The following is a 12,615-nucleotide window of genomic DNA, read 5'->3' on the forward strand; positions in this document are numbered from 1 at the left end:
ACAGTGGCATAGTGTTGCCTCACAGCCCCACAGACCCGGATCTCGGCAGATGTCTCTGTGGAGTTTGCACGTTCTCCCTGTGGCCATGTGTGTTGCCTCCAAGTGTTCCGGTTTTCTCCCACATCTCAAAGACATGCTGGTTTGTAAGTTAACTAGCCTCTGTAAATCGCCCTTAGCGTGTAGGGAGTGGTTGCCTAAATGGGATAACATAGGGCTGGTGTGAACTCAGTGGGACACTCTAAAGTAAACTAAATAATTCCAAACAGCATCAGTTGTGCCAGTTGTAGGCCACGCAGCCGAACAGTACTGTGCCACTCCATCCCTAAAGGTAGGAAAGGAAATTCAAGACTATTTAAATTCACTGGTACACAAAAATACTGGAGAAGCTCAGCGGGTGCAGCAGCATCTATGGAGCGAAGGAAATAGGTGACGTTTCGGGCCGAAACCCTTCTTCAGACTGAAGTTAATTTAAATTCACTGCCTTCCACTGAGAGGGAGTAGAATTAGGATGAAAAAACCCCACAAAAACATCTGGAGACAAATATACTGTGCAGCTGTCACCACATAATGCAAGGTTGAGTAAATAGTACTGTTGGACGATAGTGGGGTTTATTCCAGCAATCTTTGAGGAGGAATAACTTGGGGAAACATTGAAAGTGAAGCTAACAGAAAATGCGGGAAAGATTCAGCAGGTCAGACAACATCGAGAGAAACAGAGTTGACATTTCAATGACTGAGGTTGTGATGAAGATTCCCAGAGGACCCTGCCTGCCCTACAGTGCATTTCCAGCACTTTTTTAGATTTTCAATACTGGTACACCTTTACAATTTTTGAATTTGAAGTAGTACTATTTTAGCAAGACTAGTGGAAAGTGTTATAAGGTCTCCTATCTATTCTACCTATTCATTTTCTCCAGAGATGCTGTCTGACCCGCTGAGTTGCTCCAGCTTTTTGTGCCTAAATTCAGTTTAAACCAGCATCTGCAGTTCTTTCTTACACTTTCTATCTCTCTACTTCTCAAAGTCAAAGTCAAAGTAGCCTTTATTGTCAATCAGACCTTGCGGTTTGATTGAAATTTTGTTGCCTTGCAGTCCTACATATAGTAAAAAATGACAAAAACACACAATAAACACAAACTAACATCCACCACAGTGAGTTCACCAGGCACCTCCTCACTGTGATGGAAGGCAAAAGTCTTAAGTCTTTGTCTCTTCCCTTCTCATTCTCCCTCTGCGCCGAGGCGATCCAGGCTTCGGATGTTGTGACCCCACCGGGTGATGGTAAGTAATGTCAGTCCTGTGGCTGAATCCAAGCTCCGCGAACGGGCCGGTTCAACTCCGCAGCCCAGGGTGGTCGAAGCCGTCGAGGCAAGGTACTTGCCCAGAATCTTGGGAAGGCCACTGTCCACCAAATTAAGACTCCTGGGTGTTTTCCCATCATGAAAGATCCCAGTAAAAGCCAGATATCCTATTCAGGTGAGCTCAAAGCCTAAACCTTCCGGATGCACAAAGTTATACAGAACAACTTATTTCAAAAGCTTTTTGCTCCACTTTTCTCAACACAGTCCATTGTTTAGTACTGTCCGACAAAGAGGAAAAACCCGAAGTGTCTACCCTAAAGCAGAAGCAAGCTGAATAAGATTTCTGCTTGTGTATATACTGAGAGGGCCAAGACGCAATATGCAATCAGGATAGGAAGGTTCAGATGCAGAGTGGGTGGATTGAGGAAGTGACCATGAAAGAAACTACTGATTCTGCAAAGTCTGTTAATAAATACAGGAAATCTGCTGTGAAAAGAGCAAAGAATAAGAATGTGTACGTGACTGGCATGAAGAGGCGAAGTAGTCAAGTGCCCTGTTGTTATGGATGGTAAAATAAGTGATATTGGGAGGGGGTGGATTGGAAATGGACTAGGGAGGCCATATGTTCCTCTCGGAGGTTGGAGACACTCACTCACTTTACCATTATAGAGTCATAGAATAATCCAGCACAGAAACAAGCCCTTCGGTGCAACTCATCCATGCCGACCAATTTCCCTATTAGCTAGTCCGATTTGCCTGTGCCTAGCCCATTTCGTTCTAAACCATTCTCATCCATGTAATTGTCCAAATGTCCTTTAAACAGTGTAAATGTACCTGCTTCCATCACTATCTCTAGCAACCTGCTCCACATAACCAACCACCTTCTAGGTGAAAAACATGCCCCTCACGTACCCTTGAAATCTGTCCCCTCTCACCTTAAATCTAGTTTTGGACTTTCATACCATGGGGCCAAAGACTGTGACCATTCACTGTATATATAACCATTCACTGTGTCTACTACTCCAAGGCACAAGCTAGTTGAATAACATTTATGCTTGTATATTGTATATTGAGAGGGCCTAGCACCAATATGCAATCAGGATGAAGTGGATCAGGAGGTGCTGGATGAAGTGGGTGCATTAACCATAACATAAAGTATTGATTCTGCAGAGACTGTTAGGAAATACATGAAATACACATTTACCTTATGAAAGTTGTTCTTGTGAGCTCACTGGGATAACTTAATCCACCTGGCGACAATTTAGAGTTTACACTTGCTTCACATTTTACACTCTTTTCAAATCCACCTGTCATTAAATTTAGTACAATATCTAATGGTACTTTATGAAGTATTTCATAATCTTTTTTTTTTTAATGTTGATCAGAGGAGCTATAAAAATATTCAAAATTAGAGCAATGCATTGATTTCACACTGGAGAGCCACACTTCAAGGCTAAAGGATGTAATCAGCATGTCCTTATTTCACTCACCTTCCCTTCAAGAGTAGTCCTTTGGTAAGAGGCAAATGATTTATAATGAGCTTTATTGCAAAGTGGGCACAATGTTCTATTACTTTGGAAGAGTCTGGGTCTTTGATGGTAAATCTGTCAAAGACCAAGTTCAATTTTTTAATATTTATTGGTCATTTTTAGAGTTTTTTTTCAGGCTGGCAATGATTTGAGGTACTGTAATGAAACTCAGGATATGCGTTTGTCTGAGAAGGTACATTAGGGGGCTTGCATTGGAGTTTGTGGATCATTCCAAAGAAGGTATTATAGGTCATGGAGTGTGAGGTGATATTTGAGAGCCAACTCTTGAAATCTGGCCCTTGTGAAGTCGTGAACACTGTTTGGTGCTATCCTTCAGGTCACAGGCTCTGTTCTGCTGTGAGGTTCTTGTGAATTCTAACTGTGCTAGAGAGCAGAGACTTGGCAAATGCTCAGAGCACAGACCTCAGAGGGTTAGTGGCTTGTTTTAAGCTCCACATACTCTTTGTGAAGTTTATGAAGGATGAATGTTCTTAAAAAGTAACACACTCGGATTTAAAATTAATTAATTGCAAAGATAGACAAACCAGCATCTGCAGTTCCTTGTCATGACATTAATTAATTGCAGTTCATCAGTCCTCAAAAGTTTAGATTTTTAAAGAGAATAAATAGCAACATTATTTTAAGGATTGATTTGGCAAATATTACAGTTGATATTGCTTGTAGTATTTGCCACAGAAGGTAGTTGAGGCCAGTTCATTGGCTATATTTAAGAGGGAGTTAGATGTGGCCCTTGTGGCTAAAGGGATCAGGGGGTATGGAGAGAAGGCAGGGATGGGATACTGAGTTGGATGACCAGCCACGATCATATCGAATGGCGGTGCAGGCTCGAAGGGCCGAATGGCCTACTCCTGCACCTATTTTCTATGTTTCTATGTTTCTATGTTGTGTTAGTTGTTTTCCAACCAGTTTGGCTGGTTAGAGAACAACATTATCTGAATTTCTAATGCTATTGTACTCCCCCAAAGTGTATCAAATATTACACCAGTGGAAGAGACAGGAACTCGGGCCAACAATATGCTTAAACCTAGAAAGGTCAGAAAGCGGATGAACAAAGTATATTCTTGGTGTCACTTATTAATTTATCCTGAATGATAGCAATCAACTTTTTCTCTGCCATTAGCTGATTAAGAACTTTTGTCGTGATAAATTACCACAGAATGTGGAATTACTATAGGATTATGTCATCATGAGTCTGCAAGCTGAAGGCTTCAATTCTTGTTCTCAGCTGCCAAAATACTGTGCACAACAATATCCAGCACAGAAAGAACCACACAGTCCTTTTGGAAGTAGAAAGTTGTATGCATATTAATGAGTGCCGAAGTCCCCTCTCGACAACAAGTTGCAGCACTCACTGTGTCATAGGTCAAGGCAGTGATTCTGAATAGGACTGATCATTATCTATCCATCTCCAGCCAGATGAGAATGTGGCATAGTCTCATTAAAGAAATGTTTGTTCCGGCATCAGTGAAACAAGTAAGCAACCTCAATGTGCATGAGATCAGCACTGACTTTTAATTAAATGTCAGATAAATCTCTTTTGCTTTGCGAACAAATCTACTCAACAAAGAAAAAAATAATCTCTCTGGGAATTTAAGCTATCTGCAACTAGTACCAGCAAACAAGCAGTGTCCCACATCCCACCTCTGTTCGAATTAAACACTCCTCTCTTTCACGATACTGGATTTTTGAATAGCTCATGCTGTTTTCACTAGTACTCCATTGGAGTACAAAACTACACTAAAAAGTAAACCGCACCAAACACCATGTTAAAACGTCCACTACAATATTTTTTTGAATAAAAACCAAATCATCCAAAGCAAATTCAAAAAATAAACAACAAAGAGATGTAAATTTCTCTCAATGTATAATTTTTCCAATATAATTCTAGCTGAGTACCATCATAATATTTCATTTCTGCAGTGTCATCAACAAGATATCACAGTGAGACCCAAACATGAGATTACAAAAATCTAAATGGACCTACCTATCCAGATCCAAAACCTCTATCACAACATTCCTTCCAACAACACAGTGGATAGTGGATATGTTCACAAAATAGGATAGGTTTATAAGCTGAAATTCAGTTGAAACCAATTTGTAACTTCACTTTTATTGTACAAGTGACAAATGGTCAACTATCCAAAAACTCAATGTATGAATGAATACTTTATTGTCACATGTGACCAGTCACAGTGAAATTCTTCATTTTGCATACCCAAGGTTTGTCTGCATAGAACATATAGGAATGTTTTTTTTAATTCTGTCTGAAGAAGGGTCTCGACCCAAAATGTCACCAGTTCCTTCTCTCCAGAGATGCTGCCTGGTCCGCTGAGTTACTCCAGCATTTTGTGTCTATCATCAGTGTAAACTGCATCCGCAGTTCTTTCCTACAAATCTTTAATCAGTTGCCATTGGAGTGTATTATACTATTTGTGCTTTTCCATTCATCAATCGATGGAAAATCTTTGGATTCTCACCCATTAATTGTTCATAGAAGTATTACACGATTACATTAGTACCAATCATGATTTTCTTGTGTTTGATACTGAAGAAAATTGGCTTCCGCAATAAGAATTATGACCTGCTATCATTCCAATTGTCTGCCAATTTTTCATGGGTAAATAACAGGAGCAGAACCTTTTAGCTCCCGGTGAGAAATAAGCTGTTTATATATTAAGCAGTGTGATCAGCCTCCAATATGCAGATGTTATCTAGCCATTAGCAATCTAAATATTAAATCTAAGATTCCATGACAGCTAGTGGCCTAGAAAGTTCTGATCATTTCAGTCTGTCGTTCTAGCAAGTTTATATTCACTTTGTAGATTTTTATGCAAGACTTATCATCAGAATAAAGCACCACGAGATTGATCAAATAAAAGATTAGTATCCACAAGCAAAACTCACACATCACATACATCAAAGTAGATTTGGCAGCATTTAATAATATACTGTATGCCTTGTTTATAGTTTTGTTACATGTTAATAGGACACTTTTTAAATGATTTGGTCTTGACCAAAATTGTCTTTGCAAAAACAATGTACAGAATTTTACTGCTGCTATTTAATTCAGAAATTGGAGCACGTTAACTTTCAAAGATAATTGCAATTCAGTAATTTAATTCAAGTTGAATGGCTTGCATTTGTATTGTAAAATGTTTCCCCATCTATCTTGTTAAACGAAACCAAGCAATCAAACAGCACATGTTCACTCCCTTTTCCCAGCTCAGTTCCAATAGGAATAAAAGCCACAAATTATTGGAATTATCCATCTCTGCATTGGATGAGGGCCATTGTATTATTGTGCTTTTTACGTCTGTGATCGAAGAGCCAACAGAAAATACAATGAGCATGTAAGCAAAAGAGAATGACCAATTTCTTACAAATTGCTTTGGTACTCTTTTGTTATTTGTTTGATGACTTTTATATTTACTCCTTGACGACAAGTGACCACACAATACATTTTCTTTAGTATTCTTGGATGAAATTAATTTGATAACATTGTATTTGGATTCCACAATGTTGGAATTGCAAAATCAAATACCTTTTGCAAAATGAAAGGCAATCTGTTTGAACCAGCAAATGGTTCCCAGCAACCAACGCTTTCAATTGCTTGTACACCGAGCTTCAACGGGAAAAGGAAAGAGACACCTACAGTAACTGAGAATGAAATGAAAGAGCTCTGAAAAATCAACTAAAAACTGCAATATTGTGATTCTCAAGGCCACAATTCAAATGCACTTCTATTTGTATTGAATAAAGACACTGATGAGGTCAAGGTGAGCTGGGAATTTATACAGTTTTCTAAAGTGCACTCTTTTTTGTTGAAAAAGCAATGTACAAAACAACCAGCATTTGCACGTTTTTGGCCAAATTGAAGTCAGTAAACAGAAGTGGCATTTCATAGGACTATGACACTGATCAACTGATTTTATAATATGTACACTCCTGAACAGTCTTTGTGCTCTGCCACATAACAATTAATAAAACGTTAGTACCATTATTTCCATTTCTAACAATGGAGCTTGTCACTATACTGAGATGAAATCCATCCTTATATTGCAGTGTATTCTACATAAGGTGGAAGCTGTATAGAAATCACTGCAATGCCTTACATGATACACATAGGGGTTCGACCATCAATTGATAATTACAATCAGAGGAATGATAGGAAAGTCTGTATACATCACCAAGGAAGACATTTAGCTTTGCTTACAAATTACCTGTAACTATGGCCAATAACCATGGAGACAAAATCAGATATTGGAATCTGGAGAAAAATGAAATTGCTGGAAAATTCAACAGGTCAAGTGGCGGCAAAAATGATGTGTCGGTGTTTGAGGTCAAAAGTCTTCCTCAGGATGGGGGGGGGGGGGGGGGGGGGGGGGGAGCGCGAGGACAAATGTCCAGTATATAGAAGTAGAAGCATTGTCACAATATACCATGTAGCATTATCCATCATATGTTCTCACCATCTTTTAGATGCAATTTAGCATAACATTGGTAGCTGTCACTTTAAGAATAGTACTACAAGGGTGTTGACATTAAACATCACCCATTCCTTCTATACACACATGCTGCCTGTACCCCTGAGTTTTATACATAAAGTATCTTTCTTTGGTAGTTTAAATTATTAACAATGCTCCATTAACCTAAAGAGTGTATGTAACAAATACTGAGAAGAGGAGGCACAACAATAGAATAAAGTAAAAGTATAAATATACAGTATACTGTATATATTTATAAATGTACAAATATACAGATCGCTGGGTTGGACCATTTGGCTTTGGAAATTCTCCCTTATAGAATTCTCAAATCACTACTAAAACCTTGAGCTAGACATAGTCAAAGAGTAAAACAGTGTGGAAACTGGCCCAGCTACACTCATCCCACCTACCAGCATTTGGTCCATATCCCTCCAAACATGTCCTATCCATGTACCTGTCTAACTGCTTCTTAAATGTTGGGATAGTCCCAGCCTCAACTACCTCCTCTGGCAGCTTGTTCCATACACCCACCACCCTTTGTGTGAAAACATTACCCCTCAAATTCCTATTAAATCTTTTCCCCTTCACGTTAAACCTATGTCCTATGGTCCTCGATTCACCTCTGGGCAAGAGACTCTGGGCATCACCCGATCTATTCCTCTCATGATCTTATACACCTCTATAAGATCACCCCTCATCGCTCCAAGGAATAGAGTCCCAGAATACTCAACCTCTCCCTATAGCTCAGACCCTCTATTCCTGGCAATATCCTAGTAAATCTTCTCTAAACCCTTTCCAGCTTGGCAACATCTTTCCTATAACATGGTGCCCAGAACTGAACACAATACTCTAAATCTGGCCTCACCAACGTCTTATGCAACTGCAACATGACCTCCCAACCTCTATGTTCTATCGAATAAAACTTATTGTTTCTAAATTGATGTAAAATTACAATGTGCACTGTTTTCTCGGAAGGCACTCCCCCCATTACCGAGAGGTTGCCTGTATTCGTTTCTGTAAAAGTTAATTCATGGGATGTAAACATTTTGTCAAGATTGGGCGAGGCAGAGGTAGAGTTGCTGCCTTACAGCAAGAGAGATATGGGTTTAATCCTGACTACGGGTGCTTGTCGCTTGTCTGTATGGAATTTATACTTTCTCCTCATGACCTGCGCGGTTTTCTCCGAGATCTTCGGTTTCCTCCCACACTCTGAAGACGTACAGGTTTATGTGAATTGGCTTGGTATAAATTGTAAATTGTCCCTAGTGTGCGTGGGATTGTGTTAGTGTAAAAGACCAAAGTACTAATGATGAGGTGTCTTCTTGAACATCAGCAGTCATGCTGATAAAGATCCTTCCACAGTGCTGATGAGCAGGATTTCCATGATGTAGGCCGAGCAGCAATGAAGGACCAGACAATATATTTCCAAGTCTCCTGGAGGGGTGCCCCTAGGTGGTGACATCCCCATGTGCTTGCTGCTCATATCCTTGCCCTGCCCTTATCCTTCATGAATGCTAGCTTGCGAAGTAACATTGGAAACATCATGGTGAGTATTTGCTATCAATTTAGCAGTCTGTATGGTAGTGAACAGCAGGAGACGTTACTAACTGATGCATCTTCAGAAATAGGGTGTAACATTAATCCTGAATTTCCCAGTGAGTAGAAAAAGTTCAACTGTAACATTTTTTTGTTCCTCATCGCTAAAATTAATTATTCCCATCTAATGCAAGGAAATGACTACCCACTACACTCCAGCATAGTTTTATAGTAGTGTCCTATGTCCCACAGGGCACTGTTTCTGAATCTGCACCCGATGTATTGTCTTTTTGTTTCTCCAAAAGAACACCAGTCATTTAAAAATGTAGCCGCTGGAGCTGACATTTAGTGAAGTCATGGTTTGGCCCAGATCAGCAGCCTGTGTGGTAAACCTCCGTACCAGTCTGATTATGCTGGCAAGCTCTCCTTCCCCACCCACACACTCTGCAGGCTAATTTTTGTCTCACTGCCCCGAATGAAAGAAGTCCTTTTATAAAAGTCCAGCCACTGGCACACTGCCTTTTTCATGGACCAAACTAACTGTCATCTTGGATGTAACAAATTAGTGCATTCTCAGAATAATAATTAGAGCAAACATGAACATGCCATTGTTTTGCTTGTATAATGGAGTAACCGTTTGTTGGCCATGTGACTTTTCCAGCTTTTCTATGACAAACAAAGGATTCCTGAGTCAAGGCTGCTTACTCACCAAAGGATACATCCTCCAGAATAAAAACAAATTGACTGGGCAAAGTAACTCTATCATTTGTGGTTGTGTCGTTGCTCTTAAGACCAACAAAATCTGAAAAATATTGGGCTCCATGGTTTTAATTCGGTACTTAATTGAAATGAGAAATGCAAGTTACAGCATCTGACACAATTAAAATTACGCAGGAAGCACACAGTTCCATTTCAGGAGTGTGTTACTGTGTCGATGCATATGTTATCCAAATACAGTAGAAACAATTAAAAGATAAATAGGTCAAATTCAACTTCAACGGGAGTGAAAAATAATTGACAGTGGTTTATCTGCCTCACATGTACCCTGATATTGCTCTCCATTGAGAGTGAATGAGGGAAGAAACTGAATGAAGAGATAAATGATTCAAATAACAAAGTATAAGGAAGAAGACTTTAGCCTCAATAAATGATCTGATCGGAGGATGTGGATGTCATTGGCAGTACAGCATTTATTGCCCAAATGTAATAGCCTTTGATAGAATGCTGATGAGCTGTCTTCTTGAATTGATATGTCCTTCTGGTGAAGGTCTTCCTAATGATGTTCTTTGCCTGGGTTCACTCATTTGAATCCCCACCAAAGATTATACTCACTCTCTTGGTCAAAAGTTGTGTGCTTTTAGTACTTATTATTCTTGCCTATTTTCCAACATTTTGTTCCAGAAATCACGTCCAGATTGACATAAAAAGCTGGAGTAACTCAGCGGGCCAGGCAGCATCTCTGGAGAGAAGGAATGAAGAAGGGTCTTGAGCCAAAATGTCATCCATTCCTTCTCTCCAGAGATGTTGCCTGTCCCGCTGAGTTACTCCAGCATTTTGTGTCTATCTGTGCATCTGTAGTTCCTTCCTACACATTCAGTCATATCCGATTTTTTGTCATTTAATTGAATGCAAAACAATTGTGTTAAATAGAAATATCTAAAAAACTGTACTTCATCGCTTTATCGTCAGTGGAAATCTTTGGCCACTTGGGCAATTGGTGTACAAGTACCGACAGCAGTTTTACTCATTTTCTAAACTTTGTTGCCGATCAGAGAACAAAATGTATAGGAATACAATGTTATGTGCAACTATCAGCCAATACACTTGGACCCATTTTAAAATTTGTATCTAAATCTAAATTTCAACTACCCCATCATCACCTCACCTCACCTTCCTTGATTTGAAACTACAAAATCAGGATTTGGACTGAAGAAGTCTGAAGAAGGGTCTCGACCAGAAACCTCAACTATTCCTTTCCTCTCGAGATGCTGTCTGACCTGCTCCGTCACTCCAACTTTTTGTGTCTATCTTTGGTTTAAACCAGCATCCGCAGTTCCTTCCTATACACAACCTGTTTATTAACTCACATTGCTTCATGTATCTTCATCATGACTGATGAATCCAGGTGAAAAGTCATGTAAATTATATACCTGCAGCATAGTGTTATTTTAACATATATTCCAGCCTTAACCCCTTTTGCTGCAAAGCAGATCCATGCAGGGCTGGATTTAGATGAAGAGAAGCCCTAGGCTATACCACGTGAGGCCCCTCCCAATCCCCCACCCCCACGACGAGAGGAAGATGGAGTCCACCAGATTGACACCGATGTGCATCCGAGCGTGGTTAATGGGATAAGGGCTGGAAAGCTGCGCTTTTTATTTATTGCCACTGCTAGTGTCGAGTTATCAACTTAAAACACTATTATTCTGAAATGGAGGGCAAGGAAAATTACTGAAGTGTTGTTTAAAGACTACAGTGCGTTGTGACAGCATATGTAAGAAAGGCCTATGAGAGTGTCAAAAATATTATACACCAGGTCCGTACAAAGCTTTTCAAACAGGGGGGCGGCATGGCAGGATTACAAAAATGTTATGTGAAATAAGTGCACGCAGTGCATATCACAAGTGCAAAGCTCAAAGTCCCTTGCGGTCAGGGTCCAGGGCCCGCTTAAGGGCCCTGGAAGCTCTGGGGTTTCAGATGCTCTTTGGTGCATTCTGAGCCTTATTTTGGAGCTTTTTTGCACCAAATTTATGACCAATATTTCAGAAATAATTGTGGTTGTCAAGATTAATGAGTGGTTGGAATGGGATGATTGGGGTAATGGTTGTATACATTTTTAAAATCAAGAATTGAAGTTGTCCTTGATTTAATAATCAAGTTGTACTGTAAAATGTTATAAAGGAGCATACAAACACTGCAAATAAAATACTGTAAGTTTTTGCAGTAACTTAAACCTTTTTTTAGAAAATGTTCTGTGTGTTGTTTCGATTGCCTGTTACTGTTCGACTGTGTTAGTGTGTGCACATTAAAGATATGATGCAAAAAGAAACACGCAAACTATGGAATTCATATTTTTCAGTATTGTTATCAAGGAAAATAAAGCAGTTACAATTGTTTGATATTATTCATATGGAGGAGAAAATATAATTGCTCAAAAACCTACCTTAATTTTGCAATCTCACTAAAGGTAAGCCCCCTTTCCCTCTCCCCCTCCTTCTTCCCTCTCCCTCTCCTTCCACCTCTCTGTCCCCATCTCTCTCTTTCCCCCCTCCCCCTCCCCCTTTCTTTCTCCCCCCCCCCCCCTCTCTCTCTCCCCCCCCCCCCCCACCCTCTCTCTCTCTCCCCCTCTGTCTCTCTCCCCCTTCTGTCTCACCCCCTTCTGTCTCTCCCCCTCTCACATCCCCCCCTCTCTCCCCCCCTCCCCCTATCTCCCTCCCCCCACGCAGTGAGGCTCCGACTCCGCGCCGCAGACACCACAGACACCGCAGACACAATGCAATATTCCACTACTTACCTCGAGTAGACATAAGGCCCCCCTAGATTTTGAGGCCCTAGGCTTCCGCCTATGAAGCCTATAGGTAAATCCGGCCCTGGATCCACGTCTACCTTTTTTTGTTACAAGAAAAATCCATGCAGATCTGCAGAGATCAGCTCCAATTTAAGACCAACTTATTTGCAGACAATTGAGAATTAAGAGAGTTCCACTGTAATCAGCTTTGGTGACCTTAATTTGTGACTAGCCTA

At 40.2% G+C, this 12,615-nt stretch overlaps 1 long non-coding RNA gene across 1 annotated transcript in view; it reads right to left on the minus strand.

The window, feature by feature from the left end:
- Nucleotides 1-2,695: 2,695 nt before the first annotated feature.
- The window catches only part of LOC129703203 (uncharacterized), a 105,667-nt gene continuing 95,747 nt past the window's right edge, over nucleotides 2,696-12,615 (minus strand). Inside the window, exon 3 of the long non-coding RNA XR_008724523.1 lies at nucleotides 2,696-2,905. This is a non-coding gene — a long non-coding RNA (uncharacterized LOC129703203). The remainder of the gene's footprint in view (nucleotides 2,906-12,615) is intronic.

The sequence above is a fragment of the Leucoraja erinacea genome, chromosome 14, assembly GCF_028641065.1.
Source record: "Leucoraja erinacea ecotype New England chromosome 14, Leri_hhj_1, whole genome shotgun sequence".
NCBI lineage: Eukaryota > Metazoa > Chordata > Chondrichthyes > Rajiformes > Rajidae > Leucoraja > Leucoraja erinaceus.